The following is an 18645-nucleotide window of genomic DNA, read 5'->3' as shown; positions in this document are numbered from 1 at the left end:
GCCAACTCAACATGTTGAAAAGCTTAATTTTGATTAAGTCACCATTATCATTATTTGCATTTATTGAATGCTTAGTATGTGCAGTGCACTGTGATCTACTCTAGCCAAATATGTTATCAAACTGGTTTGAATGAAATTTTCTTGGAATATTAATCCAGATAGATGTTTTGACATAATGTGGATATAACCCAAGTTCTAGATATTCAAACTTCTTGATGTTTATCTTACTTATTCTTCATGTTTTGTAGTCCCATTAATAATTTCCTAGGACATTTGGATATGAAAAATATGTTGTTTACTTTTAAGTTTCCCACCTGCATATAGAATGCTTTCCCAAAACATGTCAACTCTCTATATTTCCACTATCACTTGGGTACTGCCCAAACTAATGGTATCTGCCTTCAAAAAGCAACAGTGTTGGGGCACCTGGCTCAGTCAGTTAAGTGGCCAACTCTTGATTTCATTCAGCTCAGGTCATAATCTCACAGTTGGACCCCCAAGTCAGGTTCCATTCTAATAGTGCAGAGCCTGCTTGGGATTCTCTCTCTGCCTCTCCCTCACTTGCGCACACATGCACTCCTGCACTCTTTTTCTCAAATTAAATAATAAACTTAAAATAAAAGCAACGATGCTGAAGTCAGTTCTTTAAAGCAGAATAGAGTTTTTCTTGTGAAGACATAGAAATGGTTAATAAGAACATCTGGATGAAATGAAATTACAATCAGTACTCAATCTGCTACCTCTTTCAATTATCCTCCATTGCTCTATATTTTTTAATCCCTTACTAAGTTTTTAAAGAACGAGAATAATGATAGTGCTGGAGTAGCTTCCTGCTTTCCTTAATACATAACACTATACTCTGTTCAAGAATTCTTAACACGATTTTTAGCATTATTAAGTAACAAATTTGAAAGTCTACTTTATCTGTTATACAGTGTAAGAAGCCAAAGGATAATATGGTTTTGTACTTGTGGCTGCTATTATGAGTAATAAAAAGATAGATATATCTCAAAGGAATTGTGCAAGTCATGAGGATGTTTTTTACTGAGCCCTTTTTAAAATTCATTTGTTAATTATTGAAACAATTTAGAAATCCCTCTCCTCATTTTCCTTGTCTTTTTTTAACCTCTTTTTTTAAACTAATGTTTTATTTATTTTTGATACAAAGAGAGACAGAGCATGAGAGGGGGAGGGGCAGAGGGAGAAGGAGACACAGAACCAGAAGCAGGCTCCAGGCTCTGAGCTAGCTGTCAGCACAGAGCCTGTCGCGGGGCTAGAACCCATGAACGTGAGATCTGACCTGAGCCGAAGCTGGAGGCTTAACCGACTGAGTCACCCAGGCTCCCCTTTCTTTTTAAATTTTCTTTTCACTTTCAATTCTTAAGTTCAGAATTTTGTAGTCACTTGACTCATTCTTCTCCACATCCAAGCAATACACAATACACAAGTGTTGTTAGAAATTCTATTTCCAAAGAAAGTATGTCCTTCTAAAACACTATTCCCCTGTGACTGGATTACTACAGTTTACTTGTCTGTTTTCTCCCTAATTAAGCCCACCCAGTAAACCATGAGTAATTTAATTTTCTTCAAATGATACACCCATTGTATCATTTACCTTCTCAAATACCTATGTTATTTGCCTATTCGCTGGTACTTCTGTACATGACTTCCAAGACTTTCTATAAATTGGATGACCCTTAGCTTAGTTGTTCAAGTCAATTTCCCATTTTTCCATAACACAATTACCCAGCTTCCGTTAGGCTATTTTGTACATGGTGCTGCTCATATTATTCAAATAACCTTCAAGGTTCAAGGTCACATCTCCTTCACAAATTCTCTCCATGCCACTGTCTGTAGTGAGTAATTTCTTTCTCTACTCTCCTATAAGACATTTTATAACTCCTTTATGACTCTTTATGTTGACATAATTTCATAGTTGAGAATTTAAAAAATTATTTTTATGTGTTGTATTATTTTTATTCTATCTTCTTAAAGTAAAAGCTTTTTGAAGGCATTGGCCATGATTTTTTGCAGATGTTCTACAGAACTTAGAATATCATTACACATTTAACACATACTTCATGGATACCTATTGATAGAGTATCAATATTTATTGAAAAGGAGAGTTAAATGGCTTAAATCTCATTTCTGAATTTTTAACTTACCCCCCAAACCATCCACTCAGTAAATGAGAACCTTTGCCATGTATACTTTCTCCCATCATTTAATTTAGCAGGAGAACAAAGTATTTCCTTCTTTTATACAGCCTGTCCATTTAAAAAAAAATTTACCAAAATTAAGCTAATAATCTATGCTTTATTAGAACAGACTTTGGTAATTTTGTGCAGATTGATAGTCATTACCTATGTTGCACTATAGGTAGTTGACATTTCTATGTATAGATCATATATGCCTTTATTTTCTTTTTATTGTCACACCTGTGGGTTCCACATTCTTAAATACATGGTTTACAGTAATATTTAACATACTTGCACTTTTCCATTAGAATCTTCCTTACAGATTTTAAGAGTAAGAATAAATCTAAGAGGTTACCTAATTCAAATGACCTATCTAATGTTTGAATATCTTATATGAAATTTATTTCTTTATTCAACATATTTTCATTGAATATCTCACACATACTAGTTGCTCAAGCAAATAGTATTTGACTAAATGTGTTGACTTGCAACTTTCAGCTGTGTGAAGGTGGGCATTCTGTCACAGAATGCAGTGTTAGAGAAGTCTCCCTTATATTTCACTGAAATCTGCTCTCTGGAATTTCCTTTGTTCATCTCATTTTAGTTATTAGAATAACATAAAAGAATTCTAGTATCTATTCTGCAGGACAAACCATCAATTTTAATAAATAACTCATGCTCCCCTAGAGTAATATTCCTCTTCTTTTTGTCATACCACCTCAACTCCTCCCACGGTTTCCAAGATGATATGGTTTTAGTCTTCTCACCACCCTGCTCATTCTACCCTGAATATGTTCCAGTGTTATTCTTATCAAGCTCATCAGATCTAAAGATAATACTTTTCAATAGTCCCTTTACAAAAATTAAATTCATAGATAATATAACTTACCTGCACACACAATCTATCAAAAACTATATATACTCAAACTTTAATATAAATGAGAAATGCAATGAAATAAAGTCATAATAAAATAAAATGCTTACAATGTGTAAGGTACAACTAAACTTTAGGACAGAAACCACACCCTAAAGTTCTCGAAGTATTCCTTGGTGGCAGCAGCCACTCCCCTAATGCTCTGATAATTCACCCTTCTTAATGGGTCTAAAATTCTTTAAAATAAGGTGGCCAATTTTGAATACAGAACTTCACATATAATCTAATCTACTTGTAAAAAGTAAAATTATCTCTTGCTTCATTCTACACTCTGCACTTCTAATATTACAGTGTAAAATCAGAAGACTTTCTTATTCACTCTTTGAGCTTATAGTTAAATAAAATTCTACAGTTTCTAAGAGTAAAGCTACACTTTATACCACCTTTTATACTTAATGAAGTATACCACCCTTATACTTAAAAAACCACCTTTTATACTTAAAATTTTAAATATGCAAATACAGCACATATTTCCATTAAACGTAACCATGCTAAATTTGGAAAATTGCCCCAATTTATTGATATTTTTATATATATTCTTGTTATGTATAATATTCTTCTGGCTTCTCAGTTCAATTTTATCTATAAATTTTATCACTATTCCTTTCATATCTTTATCAAAACAAAACAAAACAAACCTCTAGGAAATATACTGAGAATATATAGTATAATTGAGACAATATGGCTAACTGTTTAAGAATGCTGATTCCAGAGTCATAGTATTTGGTATAATCAAAAAAAAAGTTTGCTACTTTACTGGCTGTGCAAACTTGGAAAACTCTGTCACAGTTATATCATTAGCTAAATGAGGTTGAATATAGCCTGGGTTGGACTCTTATCTCTACAACTTATTACTTATTTCTGTTCACTGAACCTCCATGTTTTAATCTCTAAAATTGAAAGAATGCCCTTTATATTGTGCATATTTGTTGTGAAGAACAGAGATAATATATGTAAAGCCTATATAGTACAACATTGATTATCAAAACCTAGAAGTTATTATAATTAAATATAAAGTGTATATATATTTAAATATATGGAAATATATGTGAACAACAAATTTTAATTTAAAATATACATGATGTATCTACAGGTCCTTGAAATGTTCTTGATACATAAGAGTTATCTATATAAGTGTTTGATGAAAAAATTTGGCCTCCTTTCCTGACCCTTCCATTATATCTCTTTATCATACTAGAATGACAATTTATTCAAGGGAAATACTTTATATCTCATTAATATTTGTATTTCCCAATATCTAATGCCTTCTCCACATATCACTTGCATGGAATAAATACAACAATTAACCATTAATCATTCCCATTTCAATCTACCTTACTGCCCTATCATCTTGCCCACTTTTCCCCATGTTTTAACAAAGCTATCAGTGATGAATTCCAATGCATATTGTACCAAATGCCTCTTTAGTTAGACAAGATATTGTAAAGTGATTGTTTCATCTTTAAGTTATATCCCAATGAATAGTATTATAAGGTCGACATGAAGCAAATTAGGATAAACAAAATCAATATTCTATGATCTTCTCTCATTTTCTGTGATTTTTCTTCCTAAAATATTTCAACCATTTTCTTTCCCTTCTATTGTTTTTTTCTTCATGTCCTTTGCTTCCAGGCAATCCTTCCTTTAATATTGATCCTATTAATATTGATATTAACAAATCAATAACACCTTTATGTGTAGTCATGTATTTACATTCAAGTCCTGCCAGCAGAGGAGCCCTAATGCTGGTATTTATGATATTGTGGTACCTAAAGTGGGGAAGACTTGTGGAAATATTGAGGTTTCTTCTCTGTCCCTTAAATCTCAACATTTCCTACTGTACATCAGTCTATGATAATTATAACCTTAAGTGTTTCTAAGTAATGGTGATTTTTGTTGCTCGGAGTTCATAGGTAATAATCAATTTATGTATTTATATTGCTTTATCCCATATTAAATGGGGATAGGATAGCTTTTAAGAATAAAATTCAAAACAATAGATGAATTGATAAAGAAAATGTGGAATACATATACAATGGAATATTATTCAGCTGTAAAACAAATGAAATCTTGCCACTTGCAACAATATGAACAGAGCTAGAGAGTATAATGCTAAGCTAAATAAGTCAGTCAGAGAAAGACAAATACCATATGATTCCATTCATCCGTGGAATCTATGATATCAAAAAAAAAAAAAAAAGAGAGACAGACCAAAAAGTAGACTCTTAATTTTAGAGAACAAACTCATGGTTACCAGATGGGAGGTGGGCAGGGGAATAGGGGAAATATGTGACAGGGATTAAAGAGTACACTTATGATGAGCACTGAACAATCTATAGAATTGTTGAATTGTATGTTGTATACTTGAAACTAATATAACACTGTATGTTAGCATACTGGAATTAAGACTAAAACTTAATTTAAAAGGAAGAAAATTCAAAAAGTCTAAATCAGGACAAAGGAGGAGAAAAAAATGGAAAAGTTGATAGAGTTGCTACGATTAAATACCACATTGTCTGTGCTTTCTAGTAGCCAAGAGAAAAAAATAATTTTTCACCATATACTGGACACATATTATGTGCCAGAAACTTTGCTAGATGCTCTGACATGATATCTATCTTTACTACCATCACAGAGAATAGGTGTTATCCTCATTGTCCCGAAAACGTTACTAAGGTTGGAAAAACTATCTTGTCCAGTGTCACAAAACTAAACTCCCTGGTGGAGCCAAGATTCAAATCAAAGACTGTCTGACTTTATAGTCTGCATCTTATATATTTCTCATGGTCAGAAATAATTCCACAGAGATAAAAAGCTTTTAGTGTTAAATTACAAAATTAACTTTCTGTGTGGCATTGTATAAAGGGGACTTTGAGCAATATGATAAACAGTCTCCTTCATAACAGATTTACAATAAATGTAGAAGAGATACATATAACTGTCTGGCTATTTTTTAATGACTTTTTATAACTGCCTAAAGCATAACACTAAAGTGCAAGTGAGTGAAACTGATTCAGCAAATACTACGCTAACACAATCCCAGGATCCAGTCTTCTGGTGGCCTGAGGTGATTCAAGAATAAAACTGAAAGTGAATCAGGCTTCAGAATGCTATAATATTTTACTAGCAAGAGTTTGGATGAAAACCAAATACATTTGCTCATTCTTTCAGCACATGCATATGGGCCATCTATATGCCAGGTGCTGTGCTGGGTTCTGAAGGTCCAAATACTTTTTTAAAAAAATATTTCTATTTCAAAGGAGCTTACACTTATTTTAGAATGAGATAAGTCAACCCCTGCAATGAAGAATGTTAAGTGCCATTAGGGAAGTATGTACTCTTTGTACAAAAGAACATGCCCTTAAGCCTATCTGGCAGAATCAAAGAGGTTATCAATATGGAGGTAATCTTTGAGATATTATTTGAAGGTAGCAAAAGTTCTTCCCTACAAGCTGCGTTAAATTGCAGGTGGTTGATCAAATAGCATGAAGGGTTGGGTTCTAATGTACCTGTTAAACAGAGATCTAAGGTCTCTAAAATTTCAGTCATCATTATTCAAAAATATTGATTGTTTTCATGAAATGTTAGACACTGGAAATACAGTAGTAAGCACAGTGGATACTGCTTCTGTCCTCATGGAGTTTTTGTTCAATCTTTTGGTAGATAGGGATATTAAACAAAGAGTCACAAAAATAACCATGCAATTTCACCTGTGGTAAATGCCATTAAAGTAAAGTAGAGAGGATTTCTGTGTATGATAGACCTGACCTAGTCTGAGGAGTCAAAAGAGTTACCCTAAGAAAGTGACACCTTAACTAAAATTTGAAAGGTAAGGTACTTGTGGAGGGTAAAAGGTGGGAAGACCTGCAAGCAGAAAGCATTCCAAGGCACAGAGAACAACATGCAAAAAAAGGATCTGAGACTTTAAGTTATGTAATATCATGTGGAAATTTAAAGGGGCCAGTGTGTCTGGAGCAGAAAAAATAAAGAAAATGTGGAAATGTGACTGGAGAACATAGGTCATATCATCCCTTAAAGGTTGTATTAAGGATTTGGGTCTATATCCTAAGATAATAGCATTGGTTTGCTTAAGTCTGCACAGTAACATGGGCATATTTGCATTTTGAAAACATCACTCTGTCTGCAGTGTGAAAAACTGAATGGAGGAAAGCCAAAATAGTTGCAGGAAAATCAGTTAGGAAGCTATTTCAGTTGTCTAATCAAGACAGAATAGCAGTTTAGGAGAAGGTGGTAGTTATAGAGAGGGTGAGAATTGAGTGGATTTGAGAAAAGTTATAAGATGGATACTAGATCTGAATATAAGAAAGTACTGTGTGTGAAGAATAGTTCTTAGGACTCTAGTTTGCACAGCTGGGTGGATAGTAGTACTACTAGGACAAGAAGCAATAAAAGATCAGGTGTTTGGGGGGTTAAAATCAATATCTTGAATTTATGTATGCTAAATTTGAAATTCTGTTTTGATATTCAAAACATCAAGTAGGAAATTGGACATATTGGTATGGGATGAAGATAAAAAATTAGAAGAAATTGGAATATATAGCAGAGTTGAAGCTAGAAGTAAGTTGCTATCTAAGTTAGGAAAAATAATTTGGTATTTACATCCAGTTAAGACACTACAGAGCATGGAATAGAATTGTTTATCAATGGACTTTATAGGCATAATGTCATTCAGGTCTTCTTTTATGCATCCTATCTGATATTAGAGCATAATCTATCTATTTTTCTTTAGTCTCTTCTGTCCAATTCAACTACTATTAACAGGTGGGAAAAGCCCTATATCCAAATGAAGAACTATTCTCTGTTCAGGGGTGCATATTTATACTGATTTTATTAAGAATAGAACCCCCAATCTGGCTTGTTCACAGAATGAAACCTTCCAAACTATCACTTGATAATCTACTAGCACACTATAAAGTTGTTCCTATGATACATTTTTCCCATATAAATATTTATCTATAGTTTGGAAAGATAATAGAGATTGATGAGCCGTATGTAAGTAGACATGAATGTAGCTCTACAAATACTTTATCCTTGCATATACCAGACTTTGGTAATGGTGAATAAGTGTGCATTATACTGCAGTGTGCAATCAAAAATCCTTATTACCATGGCCAAGTTGTCCTTGTAAAGCTAAGTAAGATAAAAAAGGGAAAGCCATTTGGGTTTATATGTTTTTGGTGATAGATAGATAGATAGATAGATAGATAGATAGAAAAATAGATAGATACACATTTAATCATCAGAACAACCCCAGTACACAGATGCTATTATCACCCCATGTTTATAGATAAGGGAATACATGCAAAAGGAGTAAACAACTGACCCAATTCTAGGGCCAGCAAACCACAGAACCAGAACCAGAATTGAAACCGAATTATGTGGCTCTGAAGTCCACCGTTGTGACCACTACACTGTTGTGCCTCCCATAAAACAAATAACAGCACTGAATCTACCCTCTTATTAAACAAAGCTCCAGCTTGGGCTCTGACATATTTCTTCCTCCTGGAGATGGAAAGGGATAGGGCAACAAAGAAGTCATAGAATTAAAATTACCTCCTTCCCTAAGATTCTGTTTCTAGTAAATGAAATAATGTGAAAAATCAATGCTTTATTCACCCATCTGATATGATATGCCTTTTAGTAGTGCCTTTGTAAGGGAGAGTCATCCACTTTCTGCATCATGAGGAAGCCTCTCATCTGACTATAAACCAGGTTCACAGCTGCTTATCTTAGGAGACTTGACAAGACCACAGCTTGAAGTTGTACGACTGTATTATAATTAGAAATTAAGTGAAAATTTTTCCAGTTTAATAATTCAAGAACACTTTGCTTTATATCTATTATAAGTAATAGGGTATCATTGCCATATATGATTTTTAAATAAGCCCAATTAACTATATTTCATTTTTTGGTGTTTTATGTTTGTTGATAAAGACAATGCAAGGGCTATGCATACAAAAGTAGAGAAGATGTCAAAAATATTGTTAAAAACAGCCTTGCTTTACCTCTTTAGGCAATATATCAGAAGTAATTATGTAACTGCATTTCTGATGACAAATGTTTTTTATTTGAGAATCTACCCCAATATATAAAGTCTGTATTCATAAGATCTATTTTTGCATTGAATATATAAAGTAAACTTTCATAATTGAATACCTCTTCAAAAAGACTAATTTCTGACCCACCGGTTCTACTATTAACTCAACTTTCTATTTCAGTGCTTTTTATTTTAACTTTGATGCTAAAAATAGTAATATTTTCAAAATAACTTGTATCACACTTAATAACCAAGCTTATATTCATGCTGCCATAGTGAAGTAAATCTTCTGTCTTAATTAATTTTAAATTGGTAATCTAACATATTTATTGGCTAAACAGATCCTTTTCTTTATTCATAGATTAGAAAGCTGGACAGATACAGTTGATAAAATTGTCCAAAAAGCTGAAAAGAAACATGGTAGATAGATGGATAGATGATAAATCGATAGATAGATAGATAGATAGATAGATAGATAGATAGATATAATCATGTCACATACCTTGTTTGAAGTTGTCTAGATTATCTACAGGATAACTTCAAACAAGTTATGTGGGACTATTAAAAATCAATTTTAATCCTTCAGTTTCACCATCCAAGCAATTTGATTTCAAAATATCTTACTTATACTTTTTGATATTTCATTTTGCTTTCTCTCTTTTATTCTATTAGTTTATCAAGGGGAAAATCACAAGTTTTTTGTTTGTTTTCTGTTTTTATTTTAGAGAGAGAGAGAGCATGAATGGGGGAGAGGGACAGAGAGAGAGAGAGAGAGAGAGAGAGAGAGAGAGAGAGTGTCTTAAGCAGGCTCCATGCTCAGTGTGGAGCCCAATGTGGGGCTCAATCTCACAACCCTGGGATTATTACCTGAGCTGAAATCAAGAGTCAGACACTCAACTGACTGAACCATGTAGGCGCTCCCCAATCAAAAGTTTTATAAACCGTTTAGTGCAAATTTAGAATTATGTGGTGGTGTGAATGAAGTAGGAAATGTTATGTAATCTCTTGTGAACTTTACAATATGATTAAGAAAATAACATTTAAATATATGAAATAACTAGAGAACAGGATGAGACAATGAACTGAAACCACTCACATAGAGCTCCATTCAATGGAGGGGATTCTGGTATAGAAAAGATAGGTTAGGCTAATACAAATTTATCCAGGGTTATGTTAGTAGCAAAAAGCAGTGATGAATACAGGAATAGATTAGCAATGACTGACAAGATATTTACACTCATACACACGAACCCTCATAGGTAACAAAAATACCCATTGGAGAACCTCACACTCAGAAGGCTATGCAGACAACTGAAATTTTGTTATCATGCCATTGCATCTACTTCTTTAACTATAAATGTAATGTGTATAATTTTAGGTGTTAGCAGACATTGTGTTTTCCTAAAAATGGAAGCAATCAGATACAAATAAAGGTTCAAATTTGCAAGCTGATATACAGCACTCTAATCTCTCAATATCACTTGACGTTGGTCTGTAAGTCTTATGTCTTTAAATAAAAAACTCAGAGAAATTTGAAAGTGTAGAAATAAGCAAAATATATTTCAAGTATTGTATCTAGACGAAATTATCACACCTCATTTATCAATACAAAATAGTAATCTTAACAGTGACTATAAATATATTATACATAATTGTTGAGTAAGTTTATTATTAGAGTGGAAGGGCATAATACTAGAACTATTTATATGAGTGTTATTTTTATAAAAATTGAAGGCATATATTATTATGTATAGTAAATATTTATTAAAAAGAATTTGTAAGAAGAAAATATGTCTCATATATCCATTTTTTGCCTTTATGTATCATATGGAGTGTTATACATAAGTTGATTCAGAGTTTATTCATTTATTTTAGGAATTCTGGCTAGTTTCATAAGTGCACAAGATTGCAATATCTGTAAAATTTCCATCATGGGGCAGTTTACATGGTTCTTAAAGAGATTAAAAATAGAAAAATTGTATTTATTGAATAATATACAACAGTTTTTAGTCTTAAAAGCTTTGGAGTCAGAAAGCAGCAAGATGGCGGAGAAGAAGGAAGCTCTGTAATCTCCGTCCTACTCCCCCTGCCTCGCCTCTGTAGCTATCAAACTGAGAAGGACCAAAGCCACAATACTCTGATCTGCATGAATGGGAGGTGTACACACAAAGTCCTTATAGATGACAGTATCATTGATGCATGACTGAGTGCAAACTGGGACCAGAGGCTCTGAGGGGAGGGAGTGCCAGCCCAAAGCGGATCCAGGAGAGAGTGTCCAGAAAAGTGGTACAGGGCCACAGAGGTCCACAGAGGCGGCACAGAGCCATGGAGGGCCGCACACTGAGCAACCATGCAGAATGGCAGAGAGCCTATGAGAAGAGAGAGAGAGACTGAAAACACTCATAGAGTTATCTCTGGAGAAGGGAGAGACCTCAGCACAGGATGGAGAGACACAAATATCCCATATATAGCCACTGGTCGTTAGGAGAGAACTTCGTCCTTCTCAGCGGGCTTGTTCTCCCTTGGGCTCAGCAGCTCGCAATTCCAGATGGAGCCAGGGAAAAGCTGGCTCCCTAGTCCCCTTACTCAATACCTGCTAGAAAGCTGCCCGCCTGCGGGAGGACATTTCAATTGGGGCGGCAGCATTAGAGTGCATGGACGAGGATTTGGAATGTGGCAGAGCTTAGAAAAGAAAACACAATTTGGCCCACCCGTGGCACAGGGAGATTGGACTCAAGAGAGTGGCTTGCAATGCATGGTCTGAGGAGTCTTGGGGCACTGACATTCTTCTCCCTGCAACCACGAAGGCAGAGCCTCAGAGAGCAGCCCCAAGACCCAAACTACCTACACCAAATCATGCCCATTCCCGCTGGAGAGCTGCTTTCTTTTCTTTTCTTTTCTTTTTTTAAACTTTATCCCTTGTCTACTCTTTTCTATTTTCCTTTTCTCTACTTTTCTTCCTTTCCCCCATGGAGTCTGGGGAAGAGAAACATTTCAGCACTGCCATGATTAGGTCAATTCTTGCCATCCAGATATCTTTTCCCTTATCTCATCCTTATCTCTCCCCTCCACAGGTTTTATTCTTGCAGACTGTCTTTTGTCTTTGGCTGTCTCTGTCCCCCCTCCCCGTACCCCCCTCCTTTTTTTTCTTTTATTTTCCTTTCTTTTCTTTTCTGTTCTTTTTTTCTTTCCGGTTTTGGTTTGCTTGTTTATTTGATTTGTCTTTGCTTTTGAGTGCTTTTGTTCCCTGTGTGTTTGTCTGTCTGTTTTCATTTTCAGGGCTACCTCAAGAAACAAGCCAAAGTACACATGAGGAAGAGTCCCAAATATCACTGAATAGGGAAATAAAATAATCAGAGCCATAACAAGAGAAACTGAGAGGCGCCATTAAAAGAACACCTCCTGAAATGACAAGCCCTGGACAGTTAATGAGCCTCCTTTAATAGAGCAATACTTCCAGGTGCACAGTGCAGTAAGAGCTTATAAAGCCAACAAGACACAGAAAGCTAGTCAAAATGATGAAACAAAAGAACTCTCCTCTAAAGAAATTCCAGGAAGAAATCACAGCCTCAGAACTGCTCAAAACAGATATAAGCAACATAACTGAACAAGAATTTAGAACAACTGTCATAAAATTAATCGCTGGGTTTGAAAAAAGCATGAACGTCATCAGAGAAGCTATTGATATAAAGACTAGGGAGCTTGAAAATAGCTGTGACAAGTTAAAAAAGGCTACCAATGAGGTGCATAATAAAACGGAGGTGGCCACTACACAGATTGAAGAGGCAGAGAGGAGAACAGGTGAAATAGAAGACACAGTTACAGCAAAAGAGGAAGCCAAGAAAAAGAGAGAAAAATTGATACAGGAGCAGGAAAGGAGAATTTGAGACCTGAGTGATATAACCAAATGCAACAATATCCATATCAAAGGAGTTCCTGAAGAAGAAGAGAAAAAGGTCCTGAAGGGGTGCTTGACCAAATTATAACTGAGAACTTCCCCAATCTGGTGAAAGAAAAAGACATTGAAATTCAAGAGGCGCATAGAACTCCCCTAAGATGGAACTTGAATTGAACATCAACAAGACATATCATAGTGAAACTGGCAAAATATAAAGATAAAGAGAGAATTCTGAAAGCAGCTAGGGAGAAAAGGGCCCTAACATACAAAGGGAAACATCAGAGGGGTTACAGACCTATTTACTGAAATTTGGCAGGCCAGAAAGGAATGGCAGGAAATCTTCAATGTGAAGAACAGGGAAAATATGTAACAAATAATTTTTTTTTTATCCAGTGAGCCTGTCATTTAAAATAGAAGGAGAGAGAAAGCTTTTCCCAAATAAACAAAAGTTGAGAGAATTCATCACCACCAAACCAGCCCTACAAGAAATCTTAAGAGGGACTCTATGAGGGAAATGTAGCAAGGAATAAAGGTATCATAGACATCACTACAAACATGAACTCTACAGAGAACACAATGAATCTAAACCCACAGTGTTCAATAATAACACTGAAGGTAAATGGACTGAATGCTCCAATCAAACGACACAGAGTAGCAGAATGGATAAAAACCCAAAATCCATCTATTTGCTGTCTACAAGAGATTCAGATTAGACCTGAGGAAACCTTCAGACTGAAAGTAATGGGATGGAGAAATATCTATCATGTGACTGGAAGGCAAAAGAAAGACAGAGAAATCATATTTTTATCAGACAAACTGGACTTTAAAATAAAGACAGTAACAAAAGATAAAGAAGTACATTATATAATAATTACAGGGTGTCTCCATCAGGAAAAGCTAACAATTATAAACATCTATGCACCGAATTATGGATGACCCAAATGCATAAAACAACTAATCACAAAAGGAAACAATCTTATTGATAAGAATGTGCTTATTGCAGGGGATTTTAATACTCCACTTACAACAATGGACAGGTCTATGAGACAGAACATCACTAAAGATACAATGGACATGAACAGCACACTGGAACAGATGGAATTAATAGGTATATTTAGAACTCTGCATCCTGAAGCTAGGGAATTCATTTTCTTCTCGAGTGTACATGGCACATTCTCCAGGATTGATAACATACTGAGTCATAAAACAGCCCTCCATTAATACAAATGAATTGGGATCATACCATGCACACTTTCAGATCACAATGCTATGAAACTTGAAATCAATGACAGGAAAAAGTCTGGAAAACCTCCAAAAATGTGGAGGTTAAAAACCACCCGACTGAATAATGATTGGGCCAATCAGGCAATTAGAGAAGAAATTTAAAAATATATGGAAACAAATGAAAATGAAAATACAACAGTCCAAACTCTCTGGGATGCAGCAAAGGCAGTCCTGAGAGGAAAGTATATTGCAATCCAGGCTTATTTCAACAAATTAGAAAAAGTACAAATTCAAAATCTAACAAAGGACCTAAAGGAACTAGAAGGGGAACAGCAAAAGCACCCCAGACCCAGCAGAAGAAGAGAAATAATAAAGATCAGGACAGAGATAAACAATATAGAATAAATAAAACCACAACAATTGAACAGATTAATGAAACCAAGAGTTATTTTTTTGAATAAATAAACAAAATTGATAAACCTCTACCTAGGCTCCTCAGAAATAAAATAGAGAACACCGCAATAGAGAAAACCATGAATGAAAATGGATCTATTACACGGGATCCCTCAGAAGTACAAGCAATCATTAGAGATTACTATGAAAAAGTATATGCCAACAAATTGGACAATCTAGAAGAAATAGACAAATTCCTAACCACACATACACTACCAAAATTCAAAAGGGAAAAGATAGAAAATCTAAACAGACCCATAACCAGTAATGAAATTGAATCAGTTATCAAAAATCTTCCAACAAATAAAAGCCCGGGGCCAGATGGATTCCCAGGGGAATTCTACCAGACATTTAAAGAAGAGTTACACCCATCCTTCTCAAGCTATTCCTAAAAATAAAAATAGAATGAGAACTCCTGAACGCATTCTACAAAGCCAGCATCACTTTGATTTGCAAACCAGACAGAGACCCAACAAAAAAAGAGAACTACAGACCAGTACCCTTAATTAGTACAGATGCAAAAATACTCAAAAAGATACTAGCAAATCGAATTCAAAAGCATATAAGAAGACGTATCCATCATGATAAAGTGGGATTCATTCCTAGGTTACAGGGTTGGTTCAATATTTGCAAATTATTCAATGTGATACATCACATTAACAAAAGAAAAAATAAAAACCATATGATTCTGTCAATAGATGCAGAAAAAGCATTTGACAAAATACAGCATCCTTTCTTAATAAAAACCCTGAAGAAAATCAGGATAGAAGGAACTTACTTAAACATTATAAAAGCAATTTATGAAAAGCCCACAGCTAATATCATCCTCAATGGGGAAAACTGAGAGCTTTCCTCCTGAGATCAGGAACACGACAAGGATGTCCACTCTCAGCACTGTTATTTTACATAGTGCTGGAAGTCTTAGCATCAGCAATCAGACAACAAAAGGAAATAAAAGTCATCAGAATCTGCAAAGAAGTCAAACTTTCACTTTTCGCAGATGACATGATTCTCAACATGGAAACCCCAATCATCTCCACCAGAAGCCGTTTAGAACTGATCCATAAATTCAGCAAAGCCTCAGGCTACAAAATCAATGTACAGAAATCAGTTGCATTTTTATATACCAATAATGAAGCAAGAGAAAGAGAATTCAAGAAAATGATCCCATTCACAATTGCACAAAAAACCATAAAATAATTAGGAATAATCCTAACCAAAGAGGTAAAATATCTGTATGCTGAAAACTATAGAAAGCTTATGAAAGAAATTGAAGGGGACACCAAGAAATGGAAAAACATTGCATGGTCATAGATCAGAAGAATAAATATTAAACTATGATTACAATCCAAAAAAACCAACACATTCAATGTAATCCCAATCAAAATTGCACCAGCATTCTTCTCAAAGCCAGCACAAACTATCCTGAAATTTGTTTGGATCCACAAAAATCCGAATAGCCAAAGTAATATTGAAGAAGAAAACCAAAAATGGAAGGCATCACAACCCCAGACCTTAGCCTCTACTATAAAGCTGTCAATCTCAAGACAGTAAGATATTGGCACAAAACAGACACATAGACCAATAAAATAGAATAGAGAGCCCAGAGCTGAACCCACAAATGTATGGCCAGTTAATCTTTGACAAAGCAGGAAAGAGTATCCAATGGAAAAAAAGACAGCCTCTTTAATATGTGGTGCTGGGAAAGCTGGACAGCATCATTCAGAAGAATGATACTAGACCACGTTCTTACACCATACACAAAAATAAACTCAATATGGATGAAGGACCTGAATGTGAGACAGGAAACCATAAAAACCCTAAGGAGAAAGCAGGAAATAGGCTCCTTGACCTCAATCGCAGCAATTTCCTTCTGGACACATCCCCAAAGGCAAGGGAATCAAGAACAAAAATGAACTATTGGGACCTCATCAATATAAAAGGCTTCTGCACTGCAAGGAAACAATCAAGAAAACTAATAGGCAACCAACAGAATGGGAAAAGATAGTTGCAAATGACATATCGGATAAAGGGCTACTATCCAAAATCTACAAGGAACTCACCAAACTTCATTCCTGAAAAATGAATAATCCAGTGAAGAAATGGGCAGAGTACACGATAGACACTTCTCCAAAGAGGACATCCAGATGGTCAACAGGCACATGAAATGATGCTCAGCGTCATTCAGCATCAGGGAAATACAAATCAAAACCACAATGAGGTACCACCTCACACCGGTCAGAGTGGCTAAAATGAACAAATCAAGAGACTATAGATGCTGGCGAGGTTGTGGAGAAACATGCAGCCTCCTACACTGTTGGTGGGAATGTAAACTCTACAGCCGCTCTGGAAAACAGTGTGGAGCTTCCTCAAAAAACTATCAATAGAACTCTCCTATGACCCAGCAGTAGCACTGCTGGGGATCTACCAAGCAATATAAATTGCTGATGCATAGGGGCACATGTACCCCAATGTTCATAGTGGCACTTTCTACAATAGCCAAATCATGTAAAAAGCCTAAATGTCCATCTACTGATGAATGGATAAAGAAGTTGTAGTATATATATACACAATCGAATACTACATGGAAATGAGAAAGAATAAAATCTGGCCATTTGTAGCAATGTGGATGGACCTGGAAGGTGTCATGCTAAGTGAAGTAAGTCAGGTGGAGGAGGACAGACACCATATATTCTCATCCGTAGGTCTACCAGGAGAAACCTAACAGGGGACCATGGGAAGGGGAAGGGAAGGGAGAAAGTTAGGGAGAGGGAGGGAGACAAATCATGAGAGACCCTTGAATACTGAAAACAAAGTGAGTGCTGAAGAGGGAGGGGGCCAAGGAAGGGGGGTAATGGTCACTTGTGGAGAGGAGCCCTGGGTGTTATTTGGAAATCAACTTGGCAATAAATTACTAAAGAAATAGCTTTGGAGTCAGACATAGAGTCATAAGATGACTTTACCATTTACTAACTGTGTGACCATAGGGGAGTCATTATTCCTTCTGGGCCCCAGTCCCCTCATTTCAAAATATAGCTATAAAAATGGAACCTGCCTCACAAAGTTTTTATGAAGCCAAGTGTACATTTGTAGTGTTTAGCACAGTCCTCCAACCAATGACACAAATAGGCCTCAAAAAGTAGTAATTGTTATAGGAATTATTTTTATAATTGAACGAAATACATCTATATCTAGCAATGTGTACCTATATGTATCTATGGATCTCCCAAAATGTTCAGCCTATTTTGTTCTACTGCAACAGTAAATAGTATGCTATGAATTCATACTATATAGTATTGATTTTTCTGAATCAAATCAAATCAAAGGGGAATTTAAAAAAACAAACATTTATATTACATTAAAAGAATTTATCATCCTTAATTTTCTAGTAATGTCAGTTCTAATTATGAAGTAATCAAACATTTTTTTCATTGTCAAGTCACTCCCTCTCCACCATCCTCAGCTTCTGGATAGGGCATTAAACCTAGGGAGGAATAAGGGGGAGCTGTGGGAACTTGGATGCAGCAGCTGGATGGAGATGTGTAGGGGACTGGAAGTCCCCTGGGCCGATTGTGAGGTATTGCGCCAAGAGGCTAATTCCAAAACACACCTGGCGCCAGACTCCCCACTGTGGCTGTTTATCTCTCCTGACTTAGGTGGGGGTTTACACAATGAAGCTTCCAGTACTTTTCCACTCTACCTTCCCTGAGTCACGCGCTCAATGCCGGTAGCCCACCTCCTCATTATTGCTCTAGCCAATCATAATCAGTTGTATGAAGCCACTCCTCTTTCTACATACTATATATACCCCTGTAAAACACTCAATAAACGGACTTGATCAGCAACTGCAGACTTGTCCCCTTGTCTCTCCTTGTTCCAC

Source organism: Suricata suricatta, chromosome X (assembly GCF_006229205.1).
Source record: "Suricata suricatta isolate VVHF042 chromosome X, meerkat_22Aug2017_6uvM2_HiC, whole genome shotgun sequence".
Classification (NCBI taxonomy): Eukaryota; Metazoa; Chordata; class Mammalia; order Carnivora; family Herpestidae; genus Suricata; species Suricata suricatta.
This window is presented reverse-complemented; position numbering follows the sequence as displayed.